Raw genomic sequence first — 16,291 nt, 5'->3', positions numbered from 1 at the left:
TAGGGAGTCTAAGCTAGAGATATCTGGGAAGAGATTTGTGGCTTTTCTAATGGAATGAACTACAAATTGATTCACACAATAAAATACAACACTTTCAAAGGAATACCTTACTTGAAATAAAAGGGATAGATAGTAAAAAAATAAAATGAAGCTTTTAAAACCTCAAATTTCTGTGAGTAGGAAACAGAGTGAGAAAATTACTCAAGTGTGCACAGGGGCCACATTTTATGAAAAAAAAAGAGCATTTCAGAAGATGGAGCCAAGAGCCACAGTGAATCCTAAGGCCTAGACATTAGCATAGTGTTCGACCTAGACATTAGGATTGAGCCCTAATCACAGAGCTGGCAGCACATGCTGGATTTCAGAATTGTGTGCCTATAACTGCTGTGTGCCCTTACCCTTTTTTTCTTTTTCTTTTCTTTTTTTTCTACATTTTAGAAAACAGTTCTGTTGACGTGAGTGACATAGAAAAACTACAGTACTTAAATTGGACAATTTGATAAGTGGCAACTGTGAAATCATCACCACAATCAAGATAATGAACATGTCTCCCTCATAGTGTGCTGTCAACACGTCTTCGTCACAAAGACATCATTTCACATGGCAGCCATCATTTTTGTCTTGCTAGTAAGCCCAAGGAAGACTCATCATCCTTTCCAAGTGATCCAGATCCACTAACTGTCCAACTGGGTGAAGTCTCCTCACCATACTGCAGAACCCCACACCTGCTCACTCCCCTGCCAGAGAAGTACTTTCCTTGAGTCTAACACTGAGATAAGGTAACTCCTCCCTCACATCTCTGCATTCAGGTGAAAGGTGAGTTTCAGCCCACAGATGTTACGGTATCTTCAAATCAGACAGCTGCTTTGGAAAGAATGTGGTTAGGACCTTACCTCCCTGGTGAGGAAGCTTAAAGCCACATAATGACTAAAGTTCACTTTAGTTCTCTCTCTCTCTCTTTTTTTTTTCTTGAGATGGAGTCTTGCTCCGTTGCCCAGGCTGGTGTGCAATGGTATGATCTTGGCTCACAGCAACTGCCACCTCCCAGGTTCTAGTGATTCTCCTATCTGAGCCTCCCGAGTAGTTGGGACCACAGGTGTGTGCCACCACACCCGGCTAATTTTTGTATTTTCAGTAGAGACCATGTTGGCTAGGCTGGTCTTGAACTCCTGACCTCAGGTGATCCACCCGCCTCAACCTCCCAAAGTGCTGGGATTACAGCCATGAACTGCACCCAGCCAGTTCTCTCTTTCACCAGTGCATTACAAGCACATTTCCTTCCCTCAAATAAGTCTAATTCAAAAAATTATCTACCCTCCACTCCCTTGGTTTTCACCCAACCTGACCCAGCCTTTAGTCTTTGGGGAGATGGGATGGAGCAACGGGAGGAGCCAGATTTTAGTTACTTTCTGCTGTTGCTCTAAACAAGAGTTTCCCTGGAAATGGAGATTTTAGGATTCCAACTGAGGGTTAGAAAAAAAAGCAAGTTAGAAACGTTTCCTGAAGAAAACAAGATAAGATGGCTAAGGTTGGATTAAACATAAACCCTCTAAACTCACATACTTCTTTTAAAGGGAGTCCCTTCACGCTTTCTGAACAGGAGTATCTATAGTGGCCATTCCAAACCTATCCCACCATTGCACGCTGAGAAAGTGAGGCCCAGATAATGTGTCACTCTAGTTACAGGTCTTCCAATCAAAAGGAACAGTTCTCAAGGAGTTGTTTGAGAGGAACAATATTTGAAGAACCTTATCCTCACTTGGACCTGATTTAGGTGTTGGGAGTCTAGACCTTGAGACACAGCCTGAAGTCCAAATGGGATGAAGCTTTAGGGCAAATGTATTTTGAATGTGTGAGGGATATGCATTGTTGTGGCCAGAAGGTAGATGGTAGCAGATTGCATTTTTCAAAACTGGCTGCAACAATAGTTTTAGCCCCTTTGTGCCCTTCCAGAATCTTGCCACCACTCTTTCTTTTTTTTCTTTTTTTTCTTTCTTTCTTTTTTTTTTTTTTCTTTTTTTGAGATGGAGTTTCACTCTTGTTGCCCAGGCTGGAGTGCAATGGCACGATCTCAGCTCAGTGCAACCTCTGCCTTCTGAGTTCAAGCAACTCTCCTGGTTGAGAGTAGCTGGGATTACAGGCGCTGGCCACCATGCCCAGCTAATTTTGTATTTTTAGTAGAGACAGGGTTTCACTACGTTAGTCAGGCTGGTCTCGAACTCCTCACCTCAAGTGATTCACCCACCTCGGCCTCCCAAAGTGCTGGGATTACAGGCGTGAGCCACTGCATCTGGCTGCCACCACTCTTTCAAGAGGTAGAATCTATTTCCTTTCTTTTTAAATTTGGGCAGCCTCGGTGAACAGCGTGTGACAGAAATGACACTGTAAGACTTCCACTTCTGGGTAATTTTACAAATAAATTTTGCAAAATGTCATCGATCTATATAAAACAGCAACTTTTTTTCTCATGCATAATGCTTTCAGATTCCTCCAGTAATCCCCACCAGAAGAAAGAAAAAATCAAAACCATAGAACCATGATTGAAATGTGAAAAAGACAAAAATCAAACATTAAAAGTTCAGGCCTAGCACAGTGGTTCACACCTATAATCCCAGCACTTTGGCAGGCCAAGGCAGGAGGATCACTTGAGCCCAGGGGTTCAAGACCACCCTGGGCAACATAGCGAGAGTTCATATCTACAAATAAAAATTAAAAATTAGTCAGACACAGTGGCATGCACCTGTAGTCCAAGCTACTTGGGAGGCCAGGTGGGAGGATTACTTGAGGCCAGAAGGTCAAGGCTGCAGGGAGCCGTCATGGTGCCATTGCACTGTAGCCTGAGGGGAGAGCAAGACCCTGCCTCAAAAAAAAAAAAAAAAGTAAACGTTCAAGTTAGCTTTGGATATCTACCATTTATCTGGCACTGTTACAAGACCAGATATACACAGATAAATAACTGTCTCTATCCTCATGTAGTTCACTGACAGGCAAAGGTGACATGATATAAGCCATTAATATAACATAATATAAGATGTGCTGGAGGTTGAGCATGGTAGCTCACGCCTGTAATCCCATCACTTTGGGAGGCCGTGGCAGGTGGATCACCTGAGTTCAGGAGTTCAAGACCAGCCTGGCCAACATGGTGAAACCCTGTCTCTACTCAAAAGATACAAAAAATAACCGGGCATGGTAGTGCATACCTGTAATCCCAGCTATTCAGGAGGCTGAGGCAGGAGAATCACTTGAACCCAGGAGGCAGAGGTTGCAGTGAGCCAAGATCGTGCCACTGCACTCCAGCCTAGACAACAGAGTAAGACTCCATCCGAAAAAAAAATAGAGATATATATGTGCTGGAAAAGATGGCTGAAACAATACTTTAAACAAGAAATAGGAGAGTGAATAGTTCTATCGTGGAGAAGACAAAAAAGTAGTTAGAGAGTTTATACTGCGTTGAATGTTGAAGAACAAATAAGATTTTGCCAGGTAGACAAAAGACATTCAAATAAAACCTTTGACATAATTAGGACTAGGTTTAGCTATATATGTGGCAGAAAAAAAAAACCCATAAAACTAAATAGCATAAACAAAACAAATTTTATTTCTTGATTACATAGAAAAAGCTTGTCCAACCTACGGCCCTCAGGATGCATTGGGACAGCATTAAATGTGGCTGAACACAAATTCATAAACTTTCTTAAAACTTATGAGATTTTTTTGCAATTCCTTTTTTTAGCTCATCAGCTCTTGTTAGTGTTAGTGTACTTTATGTGTGGCTCAGGACAATCCTTCTTCCAAAGTGACCCAGGGAAGCCAGAAGATTGACATGGAGTCATCTAGCACATGATCAAGATCGGCATATTTCATCATATCACCCAGGCCCATCCAACCTTTAGTCTCTGGGGAACAGGGACGGGGTGAGGAGGGGAGCTAGGTTTCAGTTGCTTTCTGCCCTTCCTCTAGATGGGGCTTTTCCTAACAATAGCAGTTTTCGAATTCTCACTGGAGACTAGAAAGAAAACCATTTAGACACTTCTTGAAGAAAGCAAGATGTGGCAACTCCACAGTCATGAGTGAGCCAGGCTTCTTCTCTTGTTTTTCCGCCACATTCATGTATGGCTTCCTCCTCATCGTCCAAGATGGCTGTTGCGGCTCAAGCCATCACATCTGCTTTCCAGTCAGCAAAAGGAAGAAGGTCAGACAAGGGAGGGCTCATTCACATGACACTTTGGCCTAAATCCCACTAACCAGAACCAAGCCATATGCCTCACCTAGATGCATGGGAGTTGGGAAATGTAGTCTTTCTTATGGACAGTCATGAGTCCATGTATGAATCAGGGTTTCCATTACTAGGGAAGAAGAAGAGAAGAGGGGAGGTAGCTGTGCTGGGAACTCAGTCTGATCTGGATCTTCCAGGAGTAGTGGTGACGAAGCTTTAGCATCTGGTCTTGAACATCACAAGGGCCAAGTAGAATTGCAGTAGTATTGCTGGAGTAAATTCAGTTTTCTGCAGATAATCATAACCAGTACAATATTCTCCTGATAAAAGGGAAGTGCCTTTTCCCGTTTGCACTCCTGGCCTAAAAAGGCACATGCAATGGAGGTACAGCAGCCATCTGTCAACCATGAGAACAAGAGCAACATGTTGGAATGACAGAGGCTGAAAACAGAAAGAGCCTGGGCTCTAAAGGCAAAGAAAAGCAACCATAGACTGCCATGGACTGCCATCAAGAGACTTGTTATTTAATGTGAGAAACCCCTTTGATGAAGCCAATGTAGTTGAGTTTATGACATAATCAGCCATTAGTATCATAATCCTAATCCCAAATGATAGACCAAGTTGTGTAATCCCACACCTGCACCCCGTGGATGGCTTGCAAATTCATTTCCCTGCAGCCATTCATTCTGCCCCACCATCCTTTCTTCACATGACTACCAGTATGATCTTTAAAAGTGTACAGCAAATTACAACATGCCCCTGCTTAAGGCTTCTGAAGGCTCCCCAGTGTATTTGAAATAAAACCCAAAGACCCCATCATGGCTCCTGATGTCCTGGTCCTTATGCATCACTCTGACCTCATCCCCTATCTCTCCCCCTCTCTATTCACCAAGTTCTCTTCAACCACATTTCAATCAACATCTGTTGTGCTTCGGAATCTTGTACTTGCTATACCACAGAAACCTTCTTTCATGTCATTTAGATCTCACTTCAAGTGCCACCTTTTTAGAGAGACCTTTCCTGAACCCACCTCCTAACATAAATGTCTGTTTTATTTTCTCAACAGCACTTATCACTACTGAATCATTTAAATTATTTACTGTTTGCTTATTTACTGCCTCTGTCCAGAAGACAAAGTCATGCTGCGTGTGGAGAAACTCACCCTTTCAAGAATAAAACTAAATGGAAATATTAATTCATTCTATTTCAGAGACCCCAGAAGCAAGCCATGCATGGGTAGGGGTGATATCATGAATAGCTGAGGTTTTGAGTCATGTATTACTAAAAAATAAAGTCACTCCTTTCCCCTTAGTCTCTTCTCCCCAGATTGTACAGTTGATAATTTACTTTAGCTGAGAACCTCATGAAGTCATTTCAAAGTTCGTTACTCATTTAGGGATTTACGGAGGTGGGTCGTAAAGAGATGTTTGCTCAGTAATGAGCCTTTCAAAAAAAAAAAAATAGCTGCAGAACTGGGGAAGACAAATTTGAATGCATGGGGAGGATATTTTTTAAAAAAGGACCTACACTTCTTAGCATAAGAAGCAGACAATAACATTGGGGTGCTAACAGAGCAGTCAGGAAAATATTGCTCTTCTTTATGGCTTTAAATCAAGGCTCACAAATTCAAATGCCTAAGGGGCCAGGTAAGAAAGAGAAATGGCCCGGTGCAAGATGATAAAAAGTAACTAATTCACTGCCTTATTTCTGGGGAATACTAAGGAGAAAATGAGGTCTAAGTCGAACCAGAGAGATCACCCTTCTTCCAGAAGAAGTAGAACCCGCTCACCTGCAGACACTTGGTTCTAAAGCAGGAATGAACGCTCAGTGGCCATGTTTTCCTATTCCTCAAGAAAAGCCAGAAATCTGGATTTTTATGTAAAATCTCTCGACTTTAAGGGTTGCCAACTATTCCAATTTCTTTTAACTATATAAGCCAATATCATACTGGATAAACAAAACATATCCACATACTAGGTCCAATTTGCCGGCTACAGAGTTTGTGACCTTCAGTTTCAAGTATACAGCTTAAACCCGCCTTAGGAAATGGGTAGTTACATGGGTTTATCCTTAGGAAATGAGTAATTATATTTGTTTTAACAGTTCCTCATTGAATAAAATGGGGAATAAAGGGAGATAGTGGCCCCGCTGGTGACGGTGGGCTTGGAACAGTCATATCTCCTTGAACTACTCCATGTCATTGGCAAGACAAGGCCAAAATAGACTGTCATCCCGGAGCCCTTCTTCTGGAGTGGTATTCTAAACTGAATAAGTCAGACCAGCCTTGGGGAAATGAACTGACTGGAAGAGAGAGATCAATCTTAGGGTGTTTAAGAGGTGGTTTTCTGAAAGACCAATGGACAACCACATCATGGAAGTTTAGCAAAAAGAAGCACCTTTATGAAATTGTGCAAATCTGTGGACAGAAGAAATGAAATTAGGGTCTGTGAATGTCCATGAGGGGACCCCTAGGGACAGGTATAACTTCTGGATGGGGCCAGTTCTTGAGTGAAAGGGACAGTCAAATTTGGAAGGAAATTTTAGGCTTTTTCCTTTTGCTGTCATTCCCTGCAGTTGCCTCAACCCTTCAGTAAAGTCCAGTGGATTTTTTTTATTGTATGGACATACTATGTTTATTCATTATCAAATGATAGACACTGAGTGGTGTTCACTTTTTGGCTACTGTGAATAATACTGCTATTAACATTCATGTACATGTTTTTGTGTGGACATACGTCTTCTGTTTTTCTTGGGTATACGTGCAGGAGTAGAACTGCTGGGGCTTATGATCTTATGTTTTACTTTTTGAGGAGATGCCAAACAGTTTTCCACGGAAGCTGCCCCATTTCACATTCCCATCAACAGTATATATGTGTTCCAATCTCTCCACATCCTCAACAATACTGGTTCTTCCTTTCTAAAACAATCATAGCCATCCTAGTTACTGTGAAGTACACCTGTGATTTTCATTTGTATTTCCCAAGCAACTAGTGATGTGGAGCATATTTTCATGTGCTTCTTGGCCATTAGTACATCTTTTTTTTTTTTTTTTTGTGAGACAGAGTCTCACTCTGTCACCCAGACTGGAGTGCAGTGGTGCGATGTGGGCTCAGTGCAACCTCTGCCTCCTGGGTTGAAGCATTGTCGTGCCTCGGCCTCCTGAGTAGCTGGAATTACAGGTGTGTCACCAAGCCCAGTTAATTGTTTTTTTTTTTCATATTTGTAGTAGAGATGGGGTTTGATCATGGTGGCCAGGCTGGTCTCGAACTCCTGGCCTCAAGTGATCTGCCCACCTCAACCTCCCAAAGTGTTGAGATTACAGGTGTGAGCCACCATGTCCAGCTTTGTATATCTTCTTTGGAGTGATGTCTGTTCAAATCCTTTGCCCACTTTTATGTTGGGTTATTGTCTTATTATTATTGAGTTGTAAGAGGTCTGTATTCTGGATTCTAGACCCTTTGCAGATAAATGATTTGCAAATAGAAAAAAAAAGTAAAGCCTGGTGATGTGGAAGGAAACAAAGCAAGAGAGAGAAAAGGGGCCGGGCGCGGTGGCTCAAGCCTGTAATCCCAGCACTTTGGGAGGCCGAGACGGGCGGATCACGAGGTCAGGAGATCGAGACCATCCTGGCTAACTTGGTGAAACCCCGTCTCTACTAAAAAATACAAAAAATTAGCCGGGCGAGGTGGCGGGCGCCTATAGTCCCAGCTACTCGGGAGGCTGAGGCAGGAGAATGGCGTAAACCCGGGAGGCGGAGCTTGCAGTGAGCTGAGATCCGGCCACTGCACTCCAGCCTGGGGGACAGAGCGAGACTCCGTCTCAAAAAAAAAAAAAAAAAAAGAGAGAGAGAAAAGGGGTGTGACGCCTGCTCCATCTTCACCCTCCATAGTCACCATGGAGAAAGAGCAATATTTATCCAGGAATTATATCTAGAACTTTTAGACATTAGCCAGCAGAGAAACAAGTAGTTGTCCCCAGCAAAGCTGGGAGTGGAGACTAAGAAGACCACTGACCAAGAGGACAGCTCTGGGGGACAGGGGGAACAATCAAAATATCTTTCAATTTACACTAAGAAAATGACCTGCAAGACAGAAAAGCTGACCCTTATATTGCCTCTAAAATATAATTTGGGGGACTTCAGGCATCATCCAATCCAGAAGCTTCTAAATTTGTTTTCAGCAGTGGCGATATTCTTTAAAAGAAATGTTCTCATTGCTGAAATTGGGTGATCAGTAATAAGGGTTCATTATATTGTTATCCCTACTTGTGTGTATATTAATTTTCCACAGTATTTTTTAAAAGATTATGTTTATATTTAATATGTAAAACAGATTAATGTATGTAGTTTAAAAACTACAAAGTATTCTTCCAATATTCTGCATACTTGCAACGAATCATTTCCAAAGAATCTTGGCAGATGATCTCCAACTGCTTAAATACTTCCAATGACAAACAGTACACTAACTTTGAGGCAGTCATAATTGGATGGCTCTGCCTGTGAGAAAATAATGTTTATATTGATCCAAAATATGCCCCTTATAACTTCGAGTGAGAATCAGACAATTCCTCCACCATGCGAGTATTTTTATCTTCTTTATTTTTATTTTATCTAGTGCCTTTTCAAAGAATGCCAAATAACTGGCAGAGTTTGGTATTCTGTATCACACTAACATATGCTACACAGTCTGCTTGAGAGATGCTAAGGGCTATGTTCCCATCCTCTGGGTTAAAAAGATATGAGCAAAATATTTAAGTAAAATTAAGATACCTACAGGCAAAATCTGACAAAGTGTTGCACATTGTGCTACATAATAGATTGAGATTTTTTTTTTAATATCATGGTTCTCTCCAGTTTCACCTGCCTGTCAGCTCTACATCATTTGTTATTAATTTAACACCAGAGAGCCTGGAAAAAGCTGCAAGCTAGTGAGCACACACAAATCAGGCACAGAGATGGCAAGTGCTCTTTGGAGATTCTTGTTCACAAACTTTAAGAGAATTTGAAAAATGCCCGCCAATTTGCAGGATGCGTGATATGAAATCAAACAAAGTAGAGAAACACCAGTTACAATTGCCTGATTTAACTGCAGAAACTGACAGCAAGACACGAGCAGCTGGGTCATCTGTGGAATTCCACGCAGCACTGTGGGAACACATACCTCTCCTCCTGACTCCCTTGGCATCTTCCTCCTTAATGACAAGGAACCTATTCCCAGCAACAGCTGATTCTGAGACACACACATCTACGTGCATCTCAGCAGGATGAATTGGAGAGGGAAATGCATCTAGTTTGCAGACTCATTTTTACAGCAGTACTCTTTCACTAAGAATTACTTTGGGCTGGCTGAGAGCTGTGGCTCATGCCTGTAATCCCACACTTTGGGAGGCTGAGGTTAGGAGTGGCGGGGTGGATCACATTAAGTCAGGAGTTTGAGACCAGCCTGGCCAACATGGTGAAACGTCGTCTCTACTAAAAATGAAAAAATTAGCCTGGTGTGGTGGCATGGCCCTGTAATCCCACCTACTCAGGAGGCTGAGGTGGAAGAATTGATTGAACCCAGGAGGCGGAGGCTGCAGTGAGCCAAGATTGCGACACTGCATTCCAGCCTGGGCAACAGAGCAAGACCCTGTCTCAGAAAAAAAAAGAAAAGAATTACTTTGGACCCTACAGTGAAAATTTATATAAAGCATGCTTGTCCCCAGTTAGCTAAAGCCCAGTTTCAGATAAGTAGTCTTCATCCCAACGTTCAAATGCCATTTTAACGTCAAAAAGCATCTGAAAGTAAAATTTTTCAATATGAAAAAGACCCTCATCTACTAAATTTCCTCATAAAAGTCCATCTACTTTCATCAGTACATGTATTTTATATATATATATGTACATTTATATAAGACAAATGATGTTGACCATATATATCCACATTCACTGCAAACCAAGGATAAAACTTAAAAATTGGCACTGACCATAATGTGGCAGCAATTGACTAAATGCTCACCAAACCAGTTTCCTCTTCTTCCCATATCCATCAGGTTTCCTGCAGGAAACAGAATCTGACTCTGATGCTTCAAGAGACTCTAAAGAAAGTACTAGATACAGAAGCATGGAAAGCATTAAGAAAATCAATCCGGGAAGCTGAGGTGCCCATGGACTAGCAAGAATAGAAAGCCATTACCACTTCTAGATTACCAACTGCTCTTAGATAACACAGCCTGTTTTCTGGTCATTCCTCCAACAGGGTACAGACTTCTTCCCAATGAATAGATCAGATGTGGAGACTAATGACCCTCCTTCATGCACCAAGAGAGTAAGAAAGAAAGTCTATTACTAACACACGGAGGACTTCTGGGGAAGGGCAGGTGCAAGCTGGATGAAGCTGAGGGGTTCAAACATACTACTGCATCAAGAGCTCAGGAGCTTGGGGATGGGGGGTTCCTTACATGAAGTCCCAGATGCATGATGGTGGGCAGGGCAAGGGTGGGTGGAGGCCTAAATGCTGTGAACAGTCAAACATTACAAACAGAGTCAGACTCTACTGCACAGCCAAATGCAGGAAGGGAGAAAGGCATAAATACTCCAAACTCGTGCTCTCCAATCTCTTAACTGTGCCTCCCACACTGAACCTATCTGGAAGCCAGAAGGTAGGAGACTCTGGGTAATGTCATCCACAGAGTCAGTCTTCTGTGTCAAAGAGCAGGGCCAAGGAGAATGGAGAATAAAACTGTGTGGCAGGTGCAGAATAACCAGCAGACACACAGATCAGATCACTTCACTCAGCCTCCCTTTAGCCAGGTGTGTCTTCCTGACTGAGTTTCAGCCAATGAGACGTGGACAGAAGTGATGTGCAACATTTTCAGACCTAGCCCATAATACTTAGTCCTCAATGGTCTCCCTCTTGCCTCATCTATAGTTCAAATGACAAGAGCTTAGGGCCCAGAAAGGGACTTTGAGGCCTTAGAGGATGATGGAATCACTAGACTGTAAGTCTGAGTTCCTAAATGACTGGCAATCAGAGACCCACATTGAACTGTGGCATGAGTGTTCTACGTGCTAAGCCCCTAAACAGTGGAAGTACTTGTTATCAAGACAACTGTAACTAATACACACATGAATGTTATGGAGAAAGAAAAAGTCTAAAATGAACTGAAGTTTACAAAAGATTCTAAGGTAACTCTTTAAAAGCCATTTGAAAAATTATTAGCGGAGAAATGCCATGAAAGAATAAGTTGCCGACTTGGGACCAAAGTTATCAACCTTTGTTTTATAAGCTTTGCCCCTGTACTTCCTGGAAGTATTATGCAAGCTGTGCTCCATTATATGGTAAAAAGGAGAGGAAAATAGCTTTGGGGTAGGAAACCAACAGTCCCTGTCACAGATGGGAACATGTGGAGCCCTTCAACATCAGCGTGTGGATGGCTAGTCCTTGAGCCCGTGTATTGCTTTGTTTCTGTTTCTTTTTCTTTTTTCTTCCTTTCTATTCTTTTTGTGTTTGTTTTGTTTTTTGGGTTTTTTGTTGTGGTTTTTGTTTTTTAGGACAAAGTCTTGCTTTGTTGGCCAGGCTAGAGTGCATTGGCTATTCACAACACAACCATAGCCCACTGCAGCCTTAATCTCCTGGGCTCCTGCCTGAGCCTCCCAAGTAGCCGGGACCACAGGTGCATGATACCATGCCCAGCTGCCTTTGCAGCACTCTAAAGCCCATTTTCTTTTTTTTTCTTTCTTTCTTTTTTTTTTTTTTTTTGAGACAGAGTATCACTCTGTCATCCAGGCTGGAGTGCAGTGGCATGACCTCAGCTCACTGCAACCTCTGCCTCCCGGGTTCAAGTGATTCTCGTGCCTCAGTCTTCTGTAGCTGGGATTACAGTAGCTGTAATCCCAAGTAGCTGGGATTACAGTAGCTGTAATCCCAAGTAGCTGGGATTACAGGCATGTGCCACCACACCCAGCTAATTTTTGTATTTTTAGTGGAGACAAGGTTTTACTGTGTTGGCCAGGCTGGCCTCAAACTCCTGATCTCAAGTGATCCACCTGCCTCAGCCTCCCAAAGTGCTAGGATTACAGGCGTGAGCCACCACACCCAGCCCCATTCTCTTTCAACACTCCTCTGTCCCTCTAATATTTCACCCGAATGATTACTATTCATTTAACCTTCATTTACTCATTCTAGAAATACTATTGCATGCCTACTCTGTCAGTTTCATCTCAAGTGACTTAGAGTCCATTTGGAAGAGTCCAAAATGTGAATAAATAGGAAGTATGGCAAATTTCTTTGTAGGGAGCAAATACAGGGTTTCAGCAGAACCCACAACACAGATGACCAGTGCTGCCTGGGTTGGGGGTGAGGGTAGAAAGGGATTAGGAAAGTCTTCAGAGAGAAGGTGACCCTGGGCACAGTCTGAAAGGAAGTAGTTCTCAGGACACATGTCCCTCCAATGGCCTGTGCTGCTCTTGATCAGAAAGAATTGGCCTGTCACCAGCCTGCTGGCCCCAGACTGACTCTTCATCTGAAGGGTGGCACCAAGGACATGCTCCACCCTTGAGCCTTCCTCCAGAGAGTGTGGGAAAGATGTTCTGCTGCTAAAAATCCTGTGACTCTCTGCTGTCATTGTCCCCAAGGCTGTGGTTGGAGCTGTGCCGACAGCTCCCCTCTCACACCTCCTCTGCAACAATCTCAGTGACACTGTGCAGCAGGGTCCCCAGTGTGGCTCTCAAGCCAAGATCCACCCAAGCCTTGATGAACTGGCATCCCCGAGTAGAGCCTGGAGTTCTAAATTGAGTCACCGCTGAGTTGGAGAATTAGGAGGCTACAGAGAGGATGTCAGGACAGGCCTCATAATCTGGGGGATACTTTGTTCTCTTCTAAGATATTTTTCTATCTGTAATGCTCTGAAAATTCATTTTCTTACCCTTCTTGGAGCCTCAATTTCCTCATCTATAAAATGGGGATAACAATGGTATCTGCTTCAAAGGCTGGTGCGATAATTCATGAGTTAATTCGAGAGCTTAGAACACAGTCCAGCACACAGGAATGATCAATAAATGCTTGATAGCCGGATACTGGGAGGGAGGAGAATGAGGATGTTGGCGATGATGATGGTGATAATGTAGTAAATGGGCACTTCCTGAGCCCAAAGAAGGTGGTTTGGGGGATCAATGAATGAGGGTTTGGGAGATTAATGAAAGAAAACGATTTTTCTTTCAGTACATTGGTTTCCCATTCCTGACTTGTAGTTTTGAGTCATTTTCATTTGCACCGGTCAACCCATCACATAAGGGTTTTTTAATTTTTGGTTTTTAATGTTTGCTTAAAGATGAGACTGTATAATATCCTCACAGTTCGCATGTTAGTTGTTTTGACCCACTGACCTAGCTTTCAACATCATTTCATATGTTTGCATGATTCTTTATTCATTCAGCAAATGAATGTATCCAGTGCTCACCCTGTTCCAAGGCTGATGCCCGGTGCGATAACTCAGTAACAAACACGATGCGGTCTGTGTTCTCAGTCAGCGTGCCAGCCAGGGCAGGCAGACACCAAGAAGGCAGCCTCAGCACATTGGGGTCTGTCTTGTATCGGGAGCATTCCCAAGGCTGTTTTGAGTGCTCAGATTCAGCCCTAAGAGAGGAAGGGGGGCAATCCTGCTGGAGTGAACCAGAGACAGAAAGGCCCAGAGACAAGAGAATAGTTTGGGCTCCCAGGAACTGTGAGGAGATGGCCAGGGCTGGGGCAAAAAATGCCAGGCAGGAAATGTCTAGAAGTGAGCGTGAAAAAGACAACAGAGATCAGGTTATAAAGGACCTTAGCTCTGGGCCGAAACACAAATCCAGTGTACAGACTTCTAGCCAGTCTTTCCATGCTGGGGTGGCAGGATAAGGAGGATTTCTTTGTCATGGGGCTTGAGTCCATTCACTGTTGCCTGCATATAGGACATGAAGGAGGAGAAGAGTCAAGGATGGCATGTAGACTTCTGATGTGAGCAACTGGTTGAATGTCAGTTAGCAAGATCAAGACTAGCGCAGAAGGAGCAGCTTGGGGGAAAATAATAGTTCAGGTCATACATGAGTCTGAGATGCCTAGGAGGCCTTAGAGTCCCCCAAAGAAACAGAACTAATAGGAGATACAAACAGCGAATGCAATACCTAAAGATATAGATACATAGAGATAGGTGTATATAAATAATATGATTGTAGACAAGAATTGGCTCACGCAATTATGGAGGCTGAGAAGTCCAGTGATCTGCGATCTGGAAGTTAGAGACCTGGGAAAGATGGTGTGATATGGTTTGGCTGTGTCGCCACCCAGATCTCATCTTGAATTGTAACTCTCACAGTTCCCACATGTTGTGGGAGGAACCTGGTTGGAGGTGATTGGATCATAGGGTTGTGTCTTTCCCATGCTGGTCTCCTGACAGTGAATAAGTCTCATGAGATCTGATGGTTTTAAAAACCGGAGTTTCCCTGCACAAGCTCTCTTCTTTTGTCTGCCACCACGTGAGATGTGCCTTTCACCTTCCGCCATGATTGTGAGGGCTCCCCAGCCATGTAGAATTGTAAGTCCCATAAACCTCTTCCTCTTGTAAATTGCCCAGTCTCAGGTATGTCTTTATGAGCAGCGTGAAAACAGACTCATCCATGGGGGTACCATTCAAAAGCCTGAGAGCTGGAGAGCAATGGTGCAGATTCCCATCTGAGTATGAAGACCTGAGAACCAAGAGCACTATGGGCAAGAGAAGATCAGTGTTCCGGCTCAGCAGTCAGGTCGGGAGCAAATTCCACCTTCCTTCATTCTTTTGTTTCATCCAGGTCCTCACAGACCAGATGATGGCCACCCACACTGGTGAGGGTGGTCCTCTTCATTCAGTCCACCAACTCAAACGCTCATCGTTTCTGGAAGCACCGTCACAGACACACCCAGAAATGATGTGTAACCAGATATCCAGGCATCCTGAAGCCCAGTCAGGGTGACACACAAAATTAACCACCAAAAATAAAGGATGCCCAGATGCGAGGCATCATTCAAGGACCTTTCCGATCCAGCATCTGCTCATCTGTCTAGTCTGAACAGTTACTCCAAAGAATCATGCTCTCTTCCACTTTGCAGCCTTTGCACATGCAATTCCCATTGCTTAGAACTCTCCCTAAGTTTTCCACCCCACCTCTCACCTGACCCACTCTTATTCATCCTTCAAGTCTCAACTTGAACACCATGACCTCCTGGAAGCAATCTTTTTTTGTTTTTTTGAGACAGAGTCTCACTCTGTCACTCGGGCTGGAGTGCAGTGGCACCACCTTGGCTCACTGCAACTTCCCAGTGAGGTTGAACCACCTCCCAGGTTCAAGCAATTCTCTGCCTCAACCTCCCGAGGAGCTGGGATTACAGGTGCCCACCACCACACCTGGTTAATTTTTGTATTTTTAGTAGAGACGGGGTTTCGCCATCTTGGCCAGGCTGGTCTTGGACTCCTGACCTCATGATCCACCCACCTCGGCCTCCCAAAGTACTGGGATTACAGGCGTGAGCCACCGCACCTGGCCGGGTGCCTTCTCTGCATTCTTATCATGCCTTCCACTTCCTGATCGTTGCCTTATCACAACATTTTTCCAGTGTCTTTCCTCTCAAGATACTCTAAGCTTGATGGGGGTTGTTCATCAATGGGTCCCCAGTGCATTGTACAGTGCCTGCTGCATAGTAATGCCTCAATAAACAAGTGTGATAAATGCAAGACATACATAGATATGAGAGGTATCTATAGAGAGAATAAAATGCATGTACGGCACCTGCATCACTTCACTTACCACATATTTAATATCATTCACACCTAAGTTTAAAACCCTACCATATTCTGAAACAGAAAGTTAAACTCTTCTAAAACTGAAAATTTGCAGATTATGGGATTGCTAAGAGCAATCTGATACAGTAACAGTTTCTGGCGTATGCAGCTCATTTTAACAGATGCCTGTATGACATACAGAAAGCTGTCAGGCATGCTCCAAAAAGAAAAGCCATCCAGTTCATGTTCCACTTGCCAAATTAATTTCATTTGACATTTAATTTATATCCTAAGGTACTGTGGATT

This window comes from Trachypithecus francoisi, unplaced genomic scaffold (genome assembly GCF_009764315.1).
Source record: "Trachypithecus francoisi isolate TF-2019V2 unplaced genomic scaffold, Tfra_2.0 Lachesis_group10, whole genome shotgun sequence".
Taxonomy (NCBI): Eukaryota; Metazoa; Chordata; class Mammalia; order Primates; family Cercopithecidae; genus Trachypithecus; species Trachypithecus francoisi.
This window is presented reverse-complemented; position numbering follows the sequence as displayed.